The 22,368-nt window shown below is 39.4% G+C and overlaps 1 long non-coding RNA gene across 1 annotated transcript; it reads right to left on the bottom strand.

The window, feature by feature from the left end:
• Positions 1-17,283: 17,283 nt before the first annotated feature.
• LOC133950805 (uncharacterized) lies at positions 17,284-18,920 on the bottom strand. Its single transcript, XR_009920441.1, has 3 exons — positions 18,835-18,920; positions 18,407-18,451; positions 17,284-17,367 (listed from the first exon to the last, which is right to left on the bottom strand). It is a non-coding gene; the product is annotated as an uncharacterized LOC133950805 (long non-coding RNA).
• Positions 18,921-22,368: the final 3,448 nt, after the last annotated feature.

The raw sequence follows: 22,368 nt of genomic DNA, 5'->3' as shown, positions 1-22,368 counted from the left end.
TTCACAAAGAAGTGGGAGTTGCATAATGATGACCATCTCAATTCTCTTTCAGTCTTACTATTATGCTCTTAAAACAAGCTAATCTAATGCCTTGTTTTCTTTCTAAGAATGCGTGCTTACTTTCATACTTTGATAACCAAGAACATCAAACATTCAGTCTTTTGTTCTGAATGACTGAGGTCTGTATCTTGGGCGGTGCAAGAAAGGAACAGGCATTGAACTGATGCTTGGGAACAGCAACCTGAGTTGTGATACTCAGGGGACAGCTGAAGGGCCAACCCCTGGAAACTGATTCTTTCAACAGGACACACAAGATGTGGTTGGTCCAACCAATTATGAGTAAGGTGTAGAAGTCTCTGGAAAGCATGTAGTGGTAAGCCAATCAGATGTCTGTATCTTTGAATAACCTTAAAGGGATATGAATGAGGCCCAACTGTTTGACAGTGAAAGCATCTCTAACAGAGAACTGTTTCATAATCTCAGAAAGAACTGGAATGAATGAATCAAGGAGGGCTTGATTGCTTTTTTTTGCAAGTTAATTTAATTAAGGACTCCCAGATGTTTCCTTCAGACTTGGGCAAAGACTCTGTGCAAATTATGGAGAAATATTAGACCGGGGACGTACACAAGAATGCCAAATTGAAAAACTTTTTTTTAAATGAATTAATTGAAAAACTTGTCAGCAAAATTAGTTGAGATTTCATAGGATGATTATCATGGTCACATTGGAGGAGAGAGAGCTTAATCAAACCAAATTTCAGGGGATTTTTTTATTTTACCTGCAGAGAGATCGCTCAGATTGCATTCAAAAGAACTTTACTCCTATTGGTTTGCTAGAATTTTCTAGCATTCATGATAAACCCTAAACATGGGCCAGAGCCCACTGGAGCTGTGCTCTGTTTCCTTCAATATCTTATTGTATCATCACATTTTTCCAGTAGCCGTTATATCATATGGGTCTTGACAAGTAATGTTAGAGGTTAGTTGTATCAATTATATCAGTATTATCAATTATATATGAATACAATATTAGATTTGTAACCTGCTTATAGTAGTTATGTTTGTCCTGGGCCAAATTGATTCCTATAGGCAGTTGATTACTATATGGAATTGCATAGCTTCAGTATTTCCTCTACCTCTCTCTCTCTCTGGCAGACACACATACGCTCACACACGCAAACAGTGTCATTGGACACACAGAGAGAGACGCACACACTGACTCAGCTAAAATGACGCCATAATATCAACAGTTATCACCACATAATAATCGATAGTTCTTAATGAGTAATATCTTTTTTCATAGCCATGTGTGCATCAATTCATATTTCAGCTCGTCTCTCCCGCTGAATAACAAATCGACACACACGAACAGGTTCATCGGAGCAGTAAATTAGTGACAGACGGTAAAAACATGTATGAAAAGATCCAAACAAACAATGCAAGCTTGATCACTATAACCAAATTATTTTAACAGCTTTTGTAAAGGAATGACTCTGCCCCAAGCTTAATAAACGGTTTCCGCTGTATATCAATAATTTCCCAGCAGTCACAACATTTTCTGTGGGTTGGTATTTTGATATCTTGGTGAGTAGCCCATTGAGTATTAAGCTTTTACTTATAGGTGACTGTTGACAGATGAGCACCCCATTATGAGCTAAAAGTCTTGACAGTATGATCAGATAATATTTTAAGTCACTATAGCAATGTTTTAGTAAGTTTAATAGTGATACTAGTGAGTCCTAGTGAGTCCTGCTACATATTAAATAACTTGAATTACAGCACTGGAGTTGTTTGCCTCTGCTAACCAGTGCAGTTTCGGTGTATATATTTTAACAAACCTTTTTTCCAGATTTATATAAAAGGTCGCTGTAACCTTTGACAACGGAGCTATAATAACTTTATCTTTGAGTCCAAGTGACAACTATTTCAAATTTGAAGAAATTTACTCAAGCAGTCTTGAGACAACGCAATTCGTTACCTTTAACTTTGTCCACTGAAATAATTTATCAATGAGTCCATGTGAATTGTGCCATATGCAATACAATTTTCTACAGGAAGTAATATGTCACATTCAAATTAACATGAGGTCACTGTGAACTTAATCTCCACCCCCAAAATTGAATTAGTTCATCTTTGAGTCCAAGTGAAATTTTCTACCAAATTTGACAATCCATCATGCTTATCAAGAGAAACGGAATAATTGACACCATGTTTTTAACTTAAATGTCCTTTGAAATCAGCTATCACGATAAAGGATCCATCAATATGATCACGCTCTCTGATTTGCGATCCACCATCATGATCTGCAGCTGCGTCCCTGGATCTGCAAATGACAAGGAAGAAGTCAAGTTAGTAACATGCATTGATGAGACATTAATGTTTTTAATGTGATAATGAGGGAGAAGAGGAAAGAGAAGCTCTGCCTGTCATGTGTCCCGACATTCAAAACCTATTGCAGCATAACTAAGAGCAACTCCAAGACAAACCTGAGCCAGCTATAACTATAAGCTTTATCATAGAGGAAGGTTTTAAGCCTACTCCTAAATGTACAGATGGTGTCTGCCTCTCAAACTGAAACTGAGAGATGATTCCACAGGAGAGGAGCTTGCTAGCTGAAGGCTCTGGCTCCTACTCTATTTTTAGAGACTCTAAGGACAACAAGTAAGCCTGACTTCTTGGAGCCCGGTGCTCTAGTGGGCTGATATGGTACTATGAGCTCTTTAAAAGTATAATGGTGCCATATGGGCTTTGTAGGTAAGGATGAGAATTTGAAATTTTATTCTAAATTTAAAAAGAAGCCAGATTAGTGAAGCTAATGCAGGGGAAATGTGGTCTCTTTTCCCGGTTCTTGTCAGGACACGTGCTGCAGTCTTTAACGACCCTACTACTGGAGCCTGATAATAATAAGTTACAATAATCAAGTCTGGATATAACAAAAGGCATGGACTAGTTTTTCTGCATCTATTTGAGACAGTATTTTTGAGATGTTACCTAAGTGAAAGCCTGCAGTCCAAGACACTTGTGAGAATCAAAAGGACCAATCTGGATCAATGATGACCCCCCAAATTAATGACGGTTTCATTTGAAGCAAGGGGAATGTCATCTAGAATGGCTATATAATAAGATAATGCATCTCTAAGGTGTTAAGTGTTAGAACCTCTTTTATCTGAGTTTAATAAGAGAAAATTGCCGGTCATCCAGGTTTTTATGTCCTTGAAACATGCTTGGAGTTTATTTAATTGATTACACTGTTCTGGTTTTATTGATAGGTATAATCGGGGTGTCATCTGCATAGCAGGGGAATTTACAGAGTGTGTCCTGATAATGTTTCCTAGTAGAAGCAAATAAAATTAGAATGAATTGGGCCGAGCAAAGAACCCTGAGGTACACCGTGGTTAACTTTGGTGCGCAACGATTGACTCATATTGGAATCAATCAGAAAAAAGGATTTAAACCAGGTTAGGGCGGTTCCTTTATTGCCAATTAACCGTTCTAGTATCTTTAATAAAATATGATGATTAATAGTGTTGAATGCTGCACTAATATTTAACAGGAAGGCAAACAAAAAAAAAAAAAACTTGATCTGAGGCTAGAAGGTCAATAGTGACTTTTGCCAAGGGTGTCTCCGTGCTTTGATGAGATCTAAAGCTTGACTGAAAGTCTTCTTTATGATTACTTTCCTTGATACATTTATTTAGCTTATTGTCTAGTGTATTATTGTGCTCATCAGATCAAAGGTGATCAGAAAGAAGCTGTCTAAATAATTTATACGATTCTCAGCTGCTCCTGAGATTTATTTGCCAAATTATGTATTCGCTTCAACTGAGGGCAGGAGATATCGATTTTATTTCTAATAGTTTGAATTTAATTGTTAAAGAAGTTCATTGCTATTCAGGGTTTGAGGAATTCTGGGTTCGATGGAAGTGTGACTTTCAGTCAGCCTGGCTACATAGCTGAAGAGAAAGCTTGGTTAGTTTTAATTTTCTTCTATTAGTAGTTGTCACGGATATGGTGAGGACCCAAAAGCAGCACAAGCAGACTAAAAACCAGTCTGTAATGACCTTTATTGTTCACTGCAGTTTTTAACAGTTTAAACAGTGGCAGGGTGAAAAGTCTTTGCTCATAGTGATCATCTGCGAGATCTGAGCAGGAGCGAGCCTGGTGTCGCTGACTGAAGGTAAAGTCAAGAGCTGATGGGTTACCTAGCTGGCAGACAGGTCCAGTGTTGAGCTGTGTAGCCACAGAGCAGAGCAGGAGCGTAATCCGGAGGGAACAGGCGAAACTCGTGGTCGAAGACAGAAGGCTGAGGTAATATCCAGGGCAGAGACGAGGCAGGCAGGTCGGCAACAGGTGATCAGTCCGGGGAAAGAACGCTAGAAAGTCAGGCATGACACAAGAACAATCTGGTACTGAAGCAGAGACAGGAGCAGGCTTAAATGCAGCCAGGGCTGACACAGGTGTGGAGAGTTGCCCTGATGAGGAGGTGTGGCTGACTGGCAGAGTGGAGCAGGACAGGTGAGTGGAAAAACACCAGCAGACAGGAGATGAGCAGACTGTGACAGTAGTAGGCAGTTCATGCATTGTGGAGGGCCTTCTTATATACTTTAACACTATCTTTCTGGCATGACTTTCACAGTTGTTGGAGTGCCACATCCTTTCTTTCTTGACACTTGCTTTAATTCACATATGTTGGAATTGTACCAGGGTGCTAATTTGCTATGTTTTACATATTTCTTTTTTTAGAGGCGCTATGGAGTCTAATGTTAATCGTTGTGAGTTTACAGAGCTACCGACAAGATAGTCAATCTCACTGGAGCAAGGGTTTTTAAATTGTTTACAGTGAGGTAGGATATCAAGTTAAATGTAATTGACAAGCAGTCTGATAATGAGAAATCAAAGCTTATTAGGTTATCGTCCCAACTCTGGGTTGTCACTTGGGGTTTATAGAGTGAGTTATATTCCAAGATAAGAGAGCCGCTCCCTTCCAAGTGGGATAAATGTCTTCTCTCCCTAGAAGACCAGGTTTTCTCCAAAAAGGTTGCCAATTGTCTACAAAGCCCACACCATTTACAGGACGCCACCTCGACAGCCAGCGGTTAAATAACAACATGTCATCTGAAATGTCGGCTAAACATGTCATCACCAGTCCTATTAGGTAGAGGTCCAGAGAGTACTACAGAGTCCGACATCGTTATTGCTAAAGTACACACCGACTACAACAGTAGAAGATATCTTGTTATTGAAGCAGAATTACAACCCACATATTCAAAAACAAGCATCGAAATCATTGTCTATGCATGGTTCTACTTACTCTCTTCTGATACTGGGGAGAGTCTGTCCTTCATTACATTTTTGAGAAAGGGAAAAAGGGTAGAACAATAACCACAATTTCAACTTTTCACAATAATGAAAATTTGGTTAAGAATTTAAGTGCACTGCTTTAAATATTAAGGATTTTGTGAACTCATCTTGCCAGGGTTATCTTGAGGAATCTAAGCCTGTTTCCTAAGAGATAAAAACGACATTATGGTATATAATCACTTCCTCAATGATACTTGAATGTACCTTATCAAATCGTGGCAACTCAGCTCCATCTTTGCAACAAAATCCAAAATGCTCTTTTACTCATTGCTGCCACCAGGTGTCAGCGTTTCTCCATAGCCACCACTCTTTTCGGCTACATTGAGGAGCCTTCAAGCAGCTTGTGCATTGTCAGTCAATTTTCATATCACACAGGGAGTGTGCAGGATAACTATTCATAATCTGTTTTACAGTGTTCTAGATATTGAGTCAAAGATATATTAAAGTTAGTATGCCAGGCCCGTGCAAGGTAAACTTAACACCTGGTGTGGATCCTCTCAGTTACTTGAAGCTGAGGATAAATCTTATCTTTGAGGATACAAGTGCATCTCTCTTCCTCACTTCAAATGGGCTGAAGTTAAGGTTATGCTATCAGAGGAGTGTTTGTAAAGGGTGTGCTGTCAGAGGTTTTATATAGGAGGTATATCCACCAGTGTTAGAGAAACCTGTTAAAAGTCTAGGTGGGTGGTTAAATGCAGTGCTTGATGATGAGCAGCGAATCCAAGGCCTGAGACAGCAGTATGGTATTTGGAGAACAGAGAAGTCCGGTCTTAGAGGAAATCTCAAACTGTGATGCCTGCAGTTTTTTGCAGCCACATTTGTTGTGGCCATTGACCGTTTAAAAAGAAGCTGAAATTAATGTCGATAATTAAAACTGGAAAGAGGAAGCGAGCCTCATGCTGCTTCAGCAGTGAGAGCCTGTGTGGAAAAGGAATTCTGGTGCTCTCTATAACCACAAAGGACTTTAAATTAGCAAAAGCAAGGTTGCAGGTGGGGGTAGTTGATTTAAGCATGGCAACAGCTGAAGATAGCAGGTATAAAATGGATGTATATCTGTTATGTCAGCCGCTGGTTTACTTCTAGGTCATTTCACTCATTTGGAAACCTTCCTCAGCAAAATACACTTTTCCAACACATCCACACTGAGAATGGTGATGGTTGCCCTGGAAAGGCATCTGAGAAGACTGGTCTAGTGCTCCCAGTTCCATCTGCTTGCTCAGCTCCTCCAAGGTTGGGCCAAAAATCATTCTTTCTCATTTAATGAAAGTGACAGCTTACTGTCAGAAGGAATTGATCTGGCTGTGTCGTGTAGATGAGAGACTTGTTGTTCACTCAAACACAGAGGGGCTGGTTTTTATGGTGAGATGCCAGATGTTTTGTTTTTGTATATTTACATGGGTATGCTCAGGTGCAAGCACGATGTTGGATCATTTTAAATGCTGCCAGTGCCACTGCTATGACCTATGGGATGACATTTCTCCTTTCCTTTTATATGGGATAGTCCTGTCTTTCCTTGACCAAAAGAGATAAGATAGAAATCCATGAAGCTTCTTTCCTTGTCATTTAGAGAATTCAAGCAGCTTTTATGTTTGCGGGTGCTGAAATACTTCACCAGGAGAGTGGAGCTGTCAGTTAGACCAAGTGAATCCACACCTACATGTTCCCGAAAACACCTGTAGATGAACACAGGCTTTAAAGTTTGACATATCTTCCGTTATCTAGTTATATATGCAATATATATGGTTGACTGGGACTGTGCAATTCAGTGGTAGTGACTTGAATGGTGGTGAATTATTGGCTCCATAAAGTAGAGGCCCATTTTTGTCATTTTGTTGTATATCGTTTGCAGTGATTTTCTTAAAGTGTGTTATGTTTGGTTTTTAATGCATGATATTTTAGCATTGTACAATTGGGTCTGGAGCCTCTAATTTTTCTATTTTTTAAGCTGTCATTTATATCAAGCAGTCTGTTTTAAACCATTTGCATCTATTAAATAAATTGTATTTTGTTCTGATATCTCAGCCTCCCGTCCCGTCTTATTCTGGATACTTGTTGAACCGAATTGACATTAACTGTCATCAGTAGAACCATTTTTAATCACTACAGAATATATACTTGATGAATTCATGTAGAAGACAACAGTGATCATAGTTTGTAACTATGATCACTGTTGATCATAGTTACAAACAATGTAACTATGCTGCATCAATGTAAGTTTTTTTTTGTTGCAACTTATTTCCTCTTGCAGCGATATTTACGGTGCAGGCCTGCTTTTTAGAGAGAAAATGAAGACAGAAGGCAACATTGATTGTTAACTAATAATCAATTTTCCAGAGGAAGATTACAATTGGTACATACAAAAATATGAACATCCTCTACTGGATATCAATCATGGCAAATACACTTGTGGGTCCATATTAGTCCTCGAAACAATTTAAAACAGCATGTATCCTATTACACACTCAACCCTCCTTCAATTCTACCATACTTGGTGCCTTCTCCCAGGAACCCCTGGGTATAATTAGATTGTATCCTCCATTACCGTTTCGGGAGTCTAACAGCAGAGCACAAGTACAGCAGCGAGGAAGCAGGTGACAAACAATTCAGTCGTAGTGAAACACTCCTAGTCTGACGTTGTCAGACTCACAATTCTAGTCAGAATGTGAGTCTGAGAGCGCTCCATTGGGCTGTGATTATGGGGCGTGTTTCAACTGACCAGGAAATAAAATTCCTCTTCGCTCAATTGGATAGACCTACAACCAATCAGAGCAACGTAGTATGTGCCGTTTGTTAATCAATGCATTGTGAGTTATTTACTAACGCCGGGTTCACACCGGACGCTGAAGCGATGCCGAAGCGACGCTTCAGCGCAGCGTCAGGCCTTAAATAACAGCTGGCTCCCATCCACTCCCATGTTAACACTTTGTGCGGGTCACACCGGAGGCTGAAGCACCGCCCTGCGCCAAGGCTGCCTCGCGCCGTGCAGCGATCGTTTCGGCGTCGAGTCTATTTTTTGCGCTTGACTCGAGTGTATCGCACCAGGAAACACACGTAAAAAACAATCTGAAACTATATTGATGATATATTTTATATGATATAAATGATCAAATATGCATCCCATACTTTGGAGCAACAAGTAAGTATATGCTTTTAATCTACTGGATCAACGGGTGATAATATTAGTGCTGCCCGGCGGTTCAACGTCGCTTCAGTGTCCGGTGTGAACAGCCAAGCGCCGGGGCGATAGGGATTAGCGTGGTGCGGTGCTTTGGAGTCGCCTCCACGTTCTCTGTTCCTCTTTCAAAATGAATGCGCTGTTTAAGTCTTCTAAAACAGACTCAATGGCAGCATCTACACATCTCAGCTCTCCAGCGGCAGACATGATTGTTGAAAACGAATTCAACCCAAGGGCACTTTGATGACGTGGTTGATTACGTTACCGTTGATCATCTGTCCATCATCGTATAAAGCCTGCCCTGACAATCTGATTGGCCCGGTCGGGCATAATTTCTCCCCAACGGAGCAACTCCAGACCGAACTTCCTGACCTCAAATGTTGTGGGCGGGGCTAAGTTCGTCTGGCATCCAGGCTAAAACACTCCAACAATAAATATAATGTTTAATTTGGACATCAGTCGCTGTGTCTTTATTTTAAAATGCATTACCTGTATAATATGCCCCTAAATATATCCTGCTGTGAACGAGTGTGTATATTTATTGTGTCACTCAATTGTCCTGAAACCAGTTTAAAAACATGGGGTTTACTTGAGCTGAATGACAAGAGAGTGAGACCACATCTCTGAGAGTCTGAAAGAGAGGCATCTGAAGCAGAGCCGAGGTCTCATCGGAGAACATCCGCTCCCAGGTCATCCAGAGCACATCCACAAGGTAAGACAGCCCGTCTTTGTGTGTCCCTTTAGCTTAGCTGAGTTTCTGCCTCTTCAAACAAAAAGCAGCACTGAAGTCGGACAAGCACAGGATCTGTAAGTCCACTGTTTGTTCTGAGTCAGGTGTTCTAAGGTGTTCTCAACTGGGGGGCGGAGGTGAAACATTTGAGGAATATTTAGGAGATTTAGACACATTGTTGGTTTTCCAACTGTAAAGTGTTATGGAAGTTTTCTGGAAGCTGCTGAAAGGAGAACTCAGGCTTGATGCGTCAAGCAGACCAGAAGGTGCAACAATATATAAACGTTAACACAGTAACGTGAGCAATTGTCACCAACAATTCTGAAGATGTCTCTCCCCCAGCATCCCCATATAGCTTCTTCTACTTGCGTCACCCATTTCAACAGCACATCCATGAATAGATTTGCTGTCACTCTCTATGTTACATGTAGGTGTTTCGCATTCTATTGGATAGATAAGCCTAAAGCATGCATTCATGAATCACATTGTGTCCTTATGTCTTGCCCCTGGTGTAATTTAGAAAAGAGTTGAGTTTGGCGCCTCTCTGTCTGGGCATCTGAGTTAGTTTAAAATTTTGACTAGTCATATTATGACCAGTGGGAATTCTCATGTGAGATATTAATATCATGCTTACTGATCCAAACTAATGTTGTGCAATAGTAGTAGTAGATTTGATTTTGGCTTATTATTAATAATCATGAAATATGCTTATTAAAATTAAAAATATTTATAAAAAATAATTAAAAATTATAAAGCTATTAATTAAGAATAGTAAAATAATTAATTACTAATGAGACGGTTATCAATTAATAATAGTTAAATAATTAATGAAAACAATACAATTATCAATTAAGATTAAGATATAGATATAGATATAGATATAGATAAGATTAAGATTAAGATTAAGATAGATTAAGATATTAAGATTAAGATATGTTTATTTATACCAAACACATGCACAGACATGCACAACACACTTATGCAATGGTAGGTAAATTTATCCTCTGCATTTAACCCATCTGGTGCAGGACACACAGAGCAGTGAGCGACCATGTACGGCGCTCGGGGAGCAGATGTTGGGGGAGTAAGGTGCCTTGCTCAGGGGCACTAGACAGGGTAGGGAGACTCTTGGATTTTTGGACAGATCAATCCAGGTTCGTCTTTTGTTGAATGATACAATCTATAATTATTACTTATCGTTCCGGGGCACCACCCTGTTTACAGGGACCAACAAGTCAATCTTTAAATATCAGTCTCAAGTTATATTAATAATCACAATATTTAATATAAATGATTATATAATAAACAATGAAGGGTTTTAAGTTCGAGCACAGGCTACAGTAATCCAGCAGTATTCACATACATATGCACAAACAATCACAGAAATGCAAATACTTTAATTACAAAAGTATTTATTAAAAGGGAAATAAAGTTAATGTTATTTCAATGATTCTTAATTTAACAAACTCCAATATTTCAAAGATAGCAACAGCAGCAGCAGCACTTATCAAAATTGTCACACATGTAATACTGAGTATCTATGTGTGTGTGTGTGGTCGTGTGTGTGTCTGCCTGTCTGTGTCTGTATGTGTGTGTGTGTGTAAGAAAGAGAAAGGGGAGTGGCTATGGCGTAATGACATGGTCATGTAGCCTGGTCGAATTCGAGATGATATTACGTTCAGATAATTTCAAGATGGAGGTTTATGACCTTTGCGGCGCCATGAGGTCGAAGACAAGATGGCGGTCGGTCGCAAGTTACACAAAGGAATTTCAGGACAAAGAGATTTCTTATCTCCTGGTTCTGGCGCCAACGGCGTCGAGATGCATTTAGTCTCTTTTAAATCTAGATTTATCGCAACATGAAATGTATGGAAAGGTCGGGACGTGTGTAAAAGCAGGTTTAGGAGAAAAGAGAGAAGGAGAGAAGGAGAGAGAGAGAAGCTCTCAAAACATCGTCAGAGACAAGGTTACAGAAACTTTGTTGGATGGTAACAGTGCGGCCAGAGACGTTCCGTCACGGCGCGAAGCACTTTAAAAACATTCAACACGTTGAACAAAGGAACCGGATGTGATCTTCAAAAAAACATACACTCAAGTAAAATGATTCCCGGAAAACAAGTGAACAATCGTGTTGCTGAGCTTCAGGATGCGTGCGCGAACGGCGAATTCCTGGAAAACAAATGAATGAAGTCCTGGCCTGTTAAGCGGTGCTCCGATGGGTCTAGTGGTTGCAACGGAGATCAGCGCTGGGCCGAATAGAGCAAATTTCTCGTGCTCTTGGAACGGAATTAAACCTTGTTCGTCTTCTTCGACAGAATGTTGCTGTCCTTCTTTGACGGTATTTTATATTAAGTCTATTTTCAAATATCTACAACACAATTCGGACAACTTCCCATTCTGATGTGCATGGCCTCTCAAATTGAGTAGAAGTAAAGCTGTATTGAATTATGAGGAGTCATTATTGTTCTTTCCAGCCCTACAAGTATCTAATCAGTGAATCATTCAAGTTACTGTCACAACACAGTTTTCTGCACTGGTTTTTAAAATATGTCCTGTTTGGAGGCTGATCCAAACCAGACTGTGATAGACATACAGAAAATAGTAAATGTTTTTTTGTATATAGCGCTTTTCTAGTTTTGATGACCAGTAAAAGCACTTTACAGTACAGTTTTACGTTCACCCATTCACACACACATTCATACAGTGCATCTATTCGCAGCACTTTTTATTCTATGGGAGGCCATTCAGGGTTCAGCATCTTGCCCAGGGACACTTCGGCATGCGGATGGGTCAGACAGGAAATCGAACTGCCGACCTTCAGGTTGGAGGAAAACCACTCTACCCCCTCAGCCACAGCCCCCCATGAGAGAAGAGACTCAGTGGGATCATAGGTGTGGTCTTCGTCTGCTGTGAGTCATGGTCTGAGACAAACTGAATGAGACTGAGTTGATGGGATCAGGTGTCATTGTTCGTTTTAAACACAGGGCAGATTTGTGACATGTGAAGGTGAGCTCCGACATGTGTTGACTGTGTGTCCTCCAGCTCTCTGTCAGCTGACGGCTCTCCTCCAGCATGCTCCTCTTCCTGGTCTAACTGGCTGCACTCAGCCAGCTGGCTGCTGTAAGTTCGAACAGGCATTGCTTCAACCACATGGCAGCCATTTTTAAACCCTCCCAAACTATGGGTTTTGGGACGTTAGCTGAACAGACCAACAAACGAGTGGCAGTGTTATATGAAGTGAAGCAGGAAGATAATTAACCAGCTGAAGAGTTGCTGATAAGCTGTTGTTTGAAACTACAGCTGCTGTGAGCTCCTGGGAGCTGTTTGTTCCATAACATTTGTATTTGCAGCTTTTTATGTGCTCCAACCTGCTGATTGCCAACTGTCTCTCACCATGTCTCCATGTCAGCCTCAGGAAGTTTTGGCAAACTCTATGATCTGATTCATCGTGAATGTCCCATCAGGTTCTAAGTGAGGACTGAGGTCAGCTCCAGAAGGTGAGACCTGGTCACTACAAACCACTTGGAAGTGTGTGTTTATGTGAATGAGTCAGGCCCAAGGGAACTCCCCTGACCCTCTGCTGTTTGCTTCCCCTCTCCAGCTGTAAGATGAATTACTCTGAAACTGCTGACAGAACCATCAACTGCACCAGAGTGAGTGAACAGTGAGCAGGGACACGCCTGAACACACACTCAATTCTCAAAGACCCGGCATCACTCTTTGTGTCATGATTATCTGTGAGGAAAATAACTAGCTCCCTTTGATGTGGAAAGTAACAAAGTACATTTACTCATGTACTTAATGTAGTACTTGTCTTTAATGCTACAGTTCAGCAGACTGAAGCTGTACAGTTCTGTTTACCCACAGATTTACATTACTTTATATTAAAAACAACCCACAATTTGGGATTCAAACTATATATAATTTGAATGAGATTGAGATAAAATTGTGATTTCGCGCCACACAAATACAAATTTATTGAATTTGAATGATTGTGTAAAATTTGAAAGCAGGACTTTGACTTGTAGCGGAAGATTTCTGTGGTTTTGTTACTTTTAATGAATTGTACAATCTTGGAGCTTATTCTGTAACTGATGAACAGGGATGAAGCTGAAAAGACGATGCATATCGTTTTTTCTCTGGACCTTTTTAGTGTTTGTGTTTACAGGAATCAGTGTGAGACTTGGTTTTAGTTCAGCAGACATGACACTTGTCCTGTGATTATACAGAATGTGACACAGCTCTGTTCACCAACACTCCTTCATCTTGTCTGTTTGTCATTATCACTGACATCGAATTTTCACACAGGTTGATTGAACTTTCTATTTCCAACAACAGCTGTAACCTCCTGAGGGAGGCGCCCTTCACCACCTGCCACAACCAATGAAAAAATTAGCTGAGGGAGCTAGCGTCAGTGGGTAGAGCAACAGGAAGTTATAGGCCAGGTGAAGGAAGGAGGGGAAGTGGAAATAGCAGGGGACTATTTGAGAGACATTTTAAGCCCAAAAGCTTGTCAAAATCTACATACTTAAGAAATATGTGAAAAACCCAAGGAACTGTAATTAAATAAAAAAAAGTACAACTGTAATAAAAACTTTTAATTACTTGAAAGTTATTCTAGTTAAATGCCATCTCAGTGGTCATTACTGTGACTTGTACTTCACATTAAAACCAGAAAAAAAATGATTATATTCAACATTTGTAGTCCACTCTGTGCTGGTAGTTCTTACAGTAGCAGCGTAGAGTATTAACTTTTACTCAATTTACGTTTTTAGCAACTGTTACCATCCCAACTCAGGCAGAAACGTAACATTTAAGAAAAATCAATGAACATTAAACAGAGGCTGTGATGTTTGTCATGTTGAAAATAACACAATAGCTCCCCCCTCGGAAATCTGTAGTCAGTTACATTTCAATGCCATGGAGTGCTCGCATCTAAAAAATGCTGATAGGTACAAAAACAAAAAAAAGATCTACTCACCACATGGTTCTATCAATAACTGAATGGTCAATGTTAGCTCCAGGATGGCCGTGGTAGATGACAGAGCAATTATATCCTCTGGGTTGAACACATAATATATGAACTCTAATTAAAAAGACATATAACCATGTATGAATAACATTTACAAGGTGGTAATTGCATTTGATGAAGCTTATAGAAAAGTACTATTGAAAAAAACTCTAATTAAATTGTGTATTTCAGGACAGAATCCTAATTTTAAAGCTGTTAATTTTTACAGGGAAGTAGTTTGCATACCCGACCACTTATCCCATTGAAATGCTCCTTGAATACAAAAATGTCAGAGCGTGATTAACAATGTCTCAAAATTCTTCATCCATAGTGATGCTGCTCGCTTTCAGTAACAAAACAACAGAGATCACTCTAAACTCGGATTGTGTTTAAATCCTTGAAAGTGCCACAACTTCTGAACTTATATTCACCTGAAAATGGGGAGGACTGGAGGTAGGTGGCATAGAGGGAGTAGTTAAGAGAGAGGGATGGGAGAGGGGGGGAGAGCTGCGAAATCTATATAGGGGCCAACCCATGTTGAGGGGTTATTTCTGATGAAAGTGGATATTTTTCTATCTGAGAGATGTGACTTGATCCAACTAAGGGCAGTGCCAGATATGCCGATGCATTGCGATAGTCTATTGATCAGAAGTTTATGATCAATGTTGTCAAATGCAGCACTCAGGTCAAGGAGTAGTAATACCGTGCAATGACTAGCATCAGCAGACATTAGTAAATCATTAGTAATTTTAAGGAGAGCGGCCATAGCGTACTGTGGCATTTACAGAATCTTGACTGGAATTTGGCAAAAATGTTAGTATTCTCACACACGTCTAGCAATTGGTTCAGAACCACCTTTTCAAGAATTTTGGATAGGTAAGTAATCTATTTAAATGGGCCTATAATCCAGTAGTGTTGGAAGAGACTGGAAACAAAAGTCCACAGGTCAATTAAACATTTTTAGCGGACACCATACTTTTAAAGAAAATACTTGTTAGCAGAAATGCTTTTAACGGTACCTTCCTGACACCCTGAGGATTAATTCAGCACTCATTCTTCACAATCACACGGTCAAGCTCATGAAATTGTTGTTCTATGACAAAATGTTCTTAATGTAGATCGATCCTTCATTGATTATAGCCCTGCAAATATTCCATTCTATAATTCATGAACTTATTTTATACTTTATCATATACTTTATTTCCAAAGTATATGATAAAACCTAAAATATCTCACATCTCAAGCTTGCTATCTCAGGCTCTGCTCTCATCCTACCTCAATGGCCACACTTACCGGGTAAGCTTACTACTTGGGTCCCTCAAGGTTCTGTCCTGGGTCCCTTCCTCTTCTCTATGTACACCAACTCTCTCGGCTTTGTCATTCATGGCTTTTTCTATCACAGCTACGCTGATGACACCATGCTAATCCTCTCTTTTCCCAAATCTGAAACATAGATAGCAGCATGAATCTCTGCCTGTCTGACTGACATCTCTCAGTGGATTGTCTGCACACCACCTGGAAATTAACCATGACAAGACAGAACTGCTTTTCCTTCCAGGGAAAGGCTCTCCCATCCATTTCCTGACTGTTACCTTTGAGCACTCTGTGTTCATGGTTGAATGCACTTATTGTAAGTCGCTTTGGATAAAAGCATCAGCTGAATGAAATGTAATGTTATGTAACATGCATGGCTGTGAAAAATGTGACATAATATGGAGTACTCACTCAACGGTATTTATACAAATTAATTTTCCATTTTTTGAATGTTGGACTTTTCTGTATGTCCCATGTGAGCCGGCCGGGTTAATTCCAAACATGTGAGTTCATCACCTGCTTCTCGTTTAAAATGTCATATTTAAGACTTAACTCATCCAGTAATCACACTTGGTATCTAAAACACTTCTACATCAACAATACATAATACGAAAAAATGTATCAGCATAATGATGATGATGATAGTGATAGGAGGAGTTAGTCTCCATACGGCACTCAGTTCATCATCATGTTACTATTTGAAAAGGAAGTGTAATGAAGCACCTCTCCATTTCACATTATTTTTGTATTTTTTGCTTCATGACCTACAGTGACAGTGTGGATAAATGTGGTTACAAACTACTGGGTAGACATGTCAGATGTTGAGTCCTACATCCTGTGGCTGATAATGCTCAACTCTCTGTGTATGTGAAATGATATGACAAGTAACAGTTTGCAATATGGCTGTATTGACTACTTGCTTGCAAACTTTACATATTGACTCTACTTTAAGCAAAGGAGTCTAAGTAGGTGCATTTATTTCTGCTGAGCAACTGTTTAGCCTAATTCGTTTTCTGGTATCTTTCTCTCCTTGTTTACTTGATGCTGTTGCACTTTCTGTGCCATCTTCAGTTTTAAATCAACATTAACAAATGTGGATTGATCCTCAAACATAGTCTGTAGCATTTATGCAAAGTGGGTATAAAGAGTTCAAAAGTCAGTGAGGCCGCCTGCAAGCAGATGCTGATTAGAGAGAGCACATCATCACATCTGAACAACTACCAAAATTAGAGACTTTGGGGACTCAGGGGTAAAAACATACAATATAAAAATATCTGATCACATTGGTGAGCAGTAGAATTAGTGAAATAACAGAGGAAAACAATATTGAGTTATTTCAGAAGCACAACATTATGAGGTGAACTGCTGCTCCAACCCTGAAGGTTATTCATGGAAATACAGTTAAATCCTGTGCACAGGAAAAATAAAGCTTTAATGTTACAGCTTATTGGTCAAAGGCTATCTGTGTTAACCACTGGGCTCTAAGCTACAGGATGAAGTTAAAATCAATAGCATTTAAACAGTTTAAAGCCTCAGAGGATCCTGATGCTCTAAACTCAATGACACAGCCCCTTGACACACTTACTTTGGGGTTTTAATTTCAAGCTCTGAACTTTACATTTCTTTGTTTTCACTTTTCTATTGTTTTAAAATTAAAATATACTTTCGTTAGTGTCCTGTCTAACAAAGAAGGATCTCACTATTTTTTGGGCTTCGCTGGAAATCCTGTTGGTGTAGCGGAGGACCTCCAGCTCCATATCGTTCTTAATGAGACGGCTGCAGAAAAAGACGGAAACATGAAGTCAGAATTCATTCAACTCTAACATTAAGCTCAGGGAATGCAGTATCTGTACTGTGATGGCTGAAAGTCCTCCATCCATTATCTAGACCACTTATCCTGTAAGGGTCACAGGGAGGCTGTCCTGAGCTAAGATTTCTATCAAGTTGATAGACAGTCTCATGATCTACATTTACAATTCTAAAGATGCACTCAAAGAAATGCTTATTATTACAAATGAACACGTATAAATATTTATTAATGAAATATGTAAGTGAATTAAAGACCATTTCAGCGGTGTAAGCATATATAATTGCCTTCAATGTATTTCCATTGCATTACCAAGGAGCTAAGTCTTGATCCCATGCTGTGATCTTGACCTTTGATGAAAATCAATAGTACAGGTCCCTAACCAAGTTTAACGGCTTAGCACTGTATATAAAATTGTACTAGCTTTGATTAAAATCTTGGCTCTAAGACCATTTCATTTATTTGGGTTAGAAAAACGGCAGCTGCACCTTAAATGACTAGAAATTAAGAACAAACTTAAGAGTATTAAGGATTTCTACAACAATAGAAGCAAGTAAATAACACAAGGCAGCGGTAACCAAGATTAACACTAATGAAAGTGAAATAAAAAAATAGCCCATTAAAAAAAAAAGAGAACCATGCGAGCTGTGGAGAGAGGAGGGGGCGAAGGGGTTCAATCAAGTCCTTCTCCTCAGGAGGTGTGCCTGAACAGCATTACTCCTCATTTCAGAAAATGTCAATTCATCTGGAGGCTGCAAACTCTAATGCCAAGGACGAGCAGGCAAGCACGAAGTCCATTACAGCTGTGTAGACCGACCTCTGACTCTTAGAGGGAAAAAAGCCCCTGTTTATGATTATATACACACACACATACACACATGCACACACACACACACACGATAATCTGACAGGGCAGCTGTAATCACAGATGTTTGTGTATTCAATCAGAATCTGACTGAAAAATGTGACTTGGTCAATAAAATTATAAAACAAATTCTAATTACTTACCATTCCACAATGACTGGGTGTAAGAGAGTGTTGTTCACTTGGAACCTGATTAACAAGAAACAGTACAATTATAGATATATAATGCATTCTGATGCTAATGGTTATTTTACTTTGATAATAAGAACAGAGACTTATCAAAGCAGTAAAGGTCAGAGTGTGGAGGGGATAAAATAATGAAATATATTCAGTTAAAAGACAAAAGATGAAAGACTAGTGTGAAGGACAACAGTATCATTACATGAATTGATAACTCACAAACAAAAACAAAGGCAGCTTAATTACATTACTGTGTGTTCAGAAATAGGTTAATCTGCAGCAGTGTGCATAAGAGTCCTCTATATCCTTGGTAGTTAAAGACCCCCCCCCCCCCCTCCACAGTAAAATAAAATACAATGATGTTCATGCAAATTGATGCCAAATTAGCAAACCCACTAATTCCTTCAAAGGAGGCTTCACGGCAGATGCTCCCACTATCTGTATTCTGTCCTCGCTGCATGGAAAGAAAAACAAACAAAATCACCACCGACTGCATTTAAACACAGAAACAGAGCATTAGGCTGGTTTATATTCATGATGAGGATATATTCCAAAAATAACCAATGAAAAATATTTAGTTTATTGCGTGTGTATAAGAAGTGAGAGGAGTATACATGAATTATCAAACTGCATCTTTAGAAACAGATCAATAATCAGTTTTTGAAGCTGAGTCCCATTGTAAATAGCAGATATATGATGCCACTTTAGTTCAGTTAATACACAAACACAATGTTTTTTTATCTTGTTATGATGAATGAGCTGGAGCACAGACATAAAGTAAGGGAAGATGGGGTAAGGCAAATCTGACTGAAGCTTTTACTGGCCTCCTTCCCTGAAGACTATTCTGTAAAAATTACCCACACAACGCACTCAGTCGCCTGATATCCAGTAAATGTATATATCACCAGATATTATCAGGTAAGAATGAGTGATGCATACCAGTGTTAGGAGCACTGCTGGTGTCAGCTTGGACAGGACATCAACAATCTGAAGGGAAGCAGGGAAGAGGTGATTAGTTGACTGAGACCCACAGTAGAGCAGCAAAAACAACAAACATCATCCCTCTTCTACTCTCAGGCAGCAGAATAAAGGTCACTCTGGCAGACGCCATTGTGGCGAGGTGGTCTCTCTGGTTCTCTGCAGCACGCTGACTCCTCTGCTAAAAGCCTAAATGTCAAGATTCCTAACAAAAGACACCGTGGTGATCCTGGAGGAATGTTTGGATGATTAAAACTGGCTTCTTTCTAAACGTTAAGCAAAGTACCTAGTTCATAATCTAAAGTTTTGCTTTGATTCTGTAAATTAGTGATTATCCGGGTCAATAATTTTAAAAGCTGAAAAAGATTCCTTAACCACTTTATAACTATTGACTGAGAGTATGAAAAACAATTAGAGACTGTGGAGATTTAACCTTGAATTAAACACACTTGTATGTCAAGTTAAACCAGAATGTGGAGCTTTCTGTGCAGACTAATGAGGTTTTCTTAAAATAAAATGAAACCAAAATCAATTAAAGATATTTTTTATAAAAGTTTTTCCTGAAGATGTTGTCACAGAGATACGGATATGTTAACTCCATCTCAACATGTGATTAATTAGTACTTCTAAGACCTCAGGCAGGTGGAGACATGTAAAAATATGAATGGATGAGTCATCAAAAGGTCACAGTCTAAATATAGAAATGAAATGTGATCTTAGTGATTCCTGCGCCAGTAGAAGCTGTGATATTATAATCGGAAAATATTGTTTTGATTTGTTAACATGCAAGTTTCCATAATGGCTCCAGAGGTGTCAAGCCTCCAATATGGCTCCCCTGGGAATCGGCTGTCAACACCTCTATACACGACTGTTTCTCAAACTCTCAGAATAGGCAATTAGACAGTCTGGACAGAAATGGGTTTATTTTTTAGACTATGTTAATAAACAATTCCCCAGGGAATTTTGCCTCAGCTGTGCACACTGACGAATTGTTACAGCAAATACATTTTCAGGAAGGTAATGCACATGCTTTGGGTGAGCTCAGCTACTCACACATTCACTGATGATACGATCTGCCCCCCTAGAGCTTTTACATTTACAGGTTTAGTTGAGCAATTCAAAATGATGCAGGTCCAGTGTTGTTGCTGCCACTGATCATTTTCTTTGACAAGAGGAGAAGAGAAGACAACTTTCACCTTTAAAACAGTCTTTTAAGTCACTGATGTCATTTCCTGTAACTTCATAGTTCGGTGACATTACATCAAGGTCCAGTTACTGCACATGAAAAAGGTCACACACCCACAAAGAGACGCACACAAACACTGACTCACTTTATCTCACAGGTGTATTGCACCTCATCAACAGCGTACTTCTCCTTGAAGTGCTCTTTAGGAAAGATCCTGTCAAAAGATGCAAAAGTCACAAGTGGAAAAGAAGAGTTGAATAAACACAGTGAAAGACAAAAATAGATTATGCTACAGTTTAGCGAAAACAATTTATTAATTCAAAAGAAAGACCAGAGGGACAAAGCTAAACTAATGACAACATTAGTAAATTGTTGTGCTGATTCAGTAACTCCTTAGTGAAATGGGCTTTTTATAAAGATGACAGGAATGATGAGAGGTTTATAGCTCCTTCTAAACAAACAAATAAATAAACAAATAGCAATTACCTTGTTGACAAATTTGTGAATTATTATTGTTAATCTGCAATCAAATTTCCACTTAACAAGGATTTGGGGCATTTTGCAAAAGGATTAATTATTTCCAAAACAAGCAATTAGTATATTTAAAAAATCTATTATGTGAGCAATTCATAATGTCAAATATAGTGCGAAAAAGGTCACTGTATAGTCAGAAATTACTATGTTGTGAATTTTAGATGCATTTACAATTAACTAACCTTATTCAAACACAATCTAACTGTGGAGCAAATTACTGCATCAACCCTGTCGAGCTCCCAGCTCTGCGGTTGCTGGTGAGGATTGTTGGCCATGTACACAGCTCTGTGAGGATCGGTGGGACTCACTCTCCCATCCAGGTGGCATAGCTGTCAGGCAGTTTGGGAAAGAAGAGGATGGATTTCCAAGAGTCCACATCAATGACTCCTTAAAAGTCAGCCTCAGTTACTCCAAAGGCCCAGTGGAGGAAGGACTCCTGCAGAAGGGGAAACCATCAGCAAGGACAAAAATTAAGAAAATTATACGTCAGACGGAAGAAAGCAGGGTGACAGCATATTCTGCTCAGATGATGACATGAGAAAAAACTAGGATGCTGTGCCATTTTAGGATTTACTGAGGTGTATACATAACTCAGCAAAGACACGTTTAATGAAAAAACGAGATCAGGAACACAACTTATTTCTCTGTGAGGCAGGAGTGACACATTTTTGCAATCCATTTATGCTGGCTATCATTTTATTATATTGAACTTTTAGGGTAATCAAAAAAGGTTTGATAAAAATGATAACAAGTTATGGGTGTACATTTTATGTCCAATAGTCTCTTCTTTAAAATAATGCTTATGACAACAACGTGTCTGTCTGTATCAGTCCTGCTGCCATCTGCTCTATGTGTTGAGTTACCCACACAGACAAGAGACCTGCTACACTGGTCCCCAACATGGAGCTCAACAGACAGTGGTGAATGGGATGGACTTGCCAGGACTACATGCGGATACGGCCCTCAGCCAGTCCAAGTGCACCTTTACAACCATCGCCACTTATCGAGATCCTGTTTGAACGTGTTAGTATCAACCTCATTGGGCGATTTCACAGAACCACACAAGGACCATCACTTTGTGTAGGTCCTTGTGGATAATGAAATGTAATATCCAGATGCTGTGCCATTGCATATCATTTCTGCAAAACAATGTTGTTGAAGGCAATGTCCTGGGTGGGGATCTCAAAAGACATCCTAACCAACCAGGTAACCCATTTCACGTAAAGCA

The sequence above is a fragment of the Platichthys flesus genome, chromosome 1 (assembly GCF_949316205.1).
Source record: "Platichthys flesus chromosome 1, fPlaFle2.1, whole genome shotgun sequence".
In the NCBI taxonomy this organism is placed as follows: Eukaryota; Metazoa; Chordata; class Actinopteri; order Pleuronectiformes; family Pleuronectidae; genus Platichthys; species Platichthys flesus.
Note: the sequence above shows the minus strand (reverse complement) of the source record. Positions and strands in the feature narration are given on the sequence as shown.